The following is a 2,455-nucleotide window of genomic DNA, read 5'->3' as shown; positions in this document are numbered from 1 at the left end:
CTAAAGCTAGTTCAAGCTAGCTCAAGCTAGCTAAAGCTAAGACAAGCTAACTCAAGCTAACTCAAGCTAACTCAAGCTAGTTCAAGCTAACTCAAGCTAGCTAAAGCTAACTCAAGCTAACTCAAGCTAACTCAAGCTAGCTCAAGCTAACTCAAGCTAGTTCAAGCTAACTCAAGCTAGCTAAAGCTAACTCAAGCTAACTCAAGCTAACTCAAGCTAACTCAAGCTAGCTAAAGCTAACTCAAGCTAACTCAAGCTAACCCGAGCTAACTCAAGCTAGCTCAAGCTAACCCAAGCTAGCTAAAGCTAACTCAAGCTAACTCAAGCTAATTCAAGCTAACTCAAGCTAACTCAAGCTAACTCAAGCTAACTCAAGCTAGCTAAAGCTAACTCAAGCTAACTCAAGCTAACTCAAGCTAACCCGAGCTAACTCAAGCTAACTCAAGGTAGCTAAAGCTAGTTCAAGCTAACTCAAGCTAGCTAAAGCTAAGACAAGCTAACTCAAGCTAACTCAAGCTAACTCAAGCTAACTCAAGCTAACTCAAGCTAGTTCAAGCTAACTCAAGCTAACTCAAGCTAACTCAAGCTAGCTAAAGCTAACTCAAGCTAACTCAAGCTAACTCAAGCTAACCCGAGCTAACTCAAGCTAACTCAAGGTAGCTAAAGCTAGTTCAAGCTAGCTCAAGCTAGCTAAAGCTAAGACAAGCTAACTCAAGCTAACTCAAGCTAACTCAAGCTAGTTCAAGCTAACTCAAGCTAGCTAAAGCTAACTCAAGCTAACTCAAGCTAACTCAAGCTAGCTCAAGCTAACTCAAGCTAGTTCAAGCTAACTCAAGCTAGCTAAAGCTAACTCAAGCTAACTCAAGCTAACTCAAGCTAACTCAAGCTAGCTAAAGCTAACTCAAGCTAACTCAAGCTAACCCGAGCTAACTCAAGCTAGCTCAAGCTAACCCAAGCTAGCTAAAGCTAACTCAAGCTAACTCAAGCTAATTCAAGCTAACTCAAGCTAACTCAAGCTAACTCAAGCTAACTCAAGCTAGCTAAAGCTAACTCAAGCTAACTCAAGCTAACTCAAGCTAACCCGAGCTAACTCAAGCTAACTCAAGGTAGCTAAAGCTAGTTCAAGCTAACTCAAGCTAGCTAAAGCTAAGACAAGCTAACTCAAGCTAACTCAAGCTAACTCAAGCTAACTCAAGCTAACTCAAGCTAACTCAAGCTAGTTCAAGCTAACTCAAGCTAACTCAAGCTAACTCAAGCTAGCTAAAGCTAACTCAAGCTAACTCAAGCTAACTCAAGCTAACCCGAGCTAACTCAAGCTAACTCAAGGTAGCTAAAGCTAGTTCAAGCTAACTCAAGCTAGCTAAAGCTAAGACAAGCTAACTCAAGCTAACTCAAGCTAACTCAAGCTAACTCAAGCTAACTAAAGCTAGTTCAAGCTAACTCAAGCTAGCTAAAGCTAACTCAAGCTAACTCAAGCTAACTCAAGCTAGCTCAAGCTAACTCAAGCTAGTTCAAGCTAACTCAAGCTAGCTAAAGCTAACTCAAGCTAACTCAAGCTAACTCAAGCTAACTCAAGCTAGCTAAAGCTAACTCAAGCTAACTCAAGCTAACCCGAGCTAACTCAAGCTAGCTCAAGCTAACCCAAGCTAGCTAAAGCTAACTCAAGCTAACTCAAGCTAATTCAAGCTAACTCAAGCTAACTCAAGCTAACTCAAGCTAACTCAAGCTAGCTAAAGCTAACTCAAGCTAACTCAAGCTAACTCAAGCTAACCCGAGCTAACTCAAGCTAACTCAAGGTAGCTAAAGCTAGTTCAAGCTAACTCAAGCTAGCTAAAGCTAAGACAAGCTAACTCAAGCTAACTCAAGCTAACTCAAGCTAACTCAAGCTAACTCAAGCTAGTTCAAGCTAACTTAATGAAGTTAACCCAAGCTAACTTGGGTTAATGAAGTCAAACTCAAGCTAACCCGAGCTAACTCAAGCTAACTCAAGCTAATTCAAGCTAACTCAAGCTAACTCAAGCTAATTCAAGCTAACTCAAGCTAATTCAAGCTAACTCAAGCTAGCTCAAGCTAACTCAAGCTAACCCAAGCTAACTTAAGCTAGCTTAAGCTAATTAAAGCTAATTAAAGCTAACTCAAGCTAACCCAAGCTAACTTAAGCTAGCTCTAGCTCGCTGCCACTGTTAGGCCATTTGGGAGCGCTTTTCTCGCACTCTGATTGGCTGCCACTGTTAGGCCATTTGGGAGCGCTTTTCTCGCACTCTGATTGGCTGCCACTGTTAGGCCATTTGGGAGCGCTTTTCTCGCACTCTGATTGGCTGCCACTGTTAGGCCATTTGGGAGCGCTTTTCTCGCACTCTGATTGGCTGCCACTGTTAGGCCATTTGGGAGCGCTTTTCTCGCACTCTGATTGGCTGCCACTGTTAGGCCATTTGGGAGCGCTTTTCTCGCACTC

The sequence above is a fragment of the Convolutriloba macropyga genome, unplaced genomic scaffold (assembly GCF_964194025.1).
Source record: "Convolutriloba macropyga unplaced genomic scaffold, txConMacr16.3 SCAFFOLD_919, whole genome shotgun sequence".
NCBI lineage: Eukaryota > Metazoa > Xenacoelomorpha > Acoela > Convolutidae > Convolutriloba > Convolutriloba macropyga.
Note: the sequence above shows the minus strand (reverse complement) of the source record.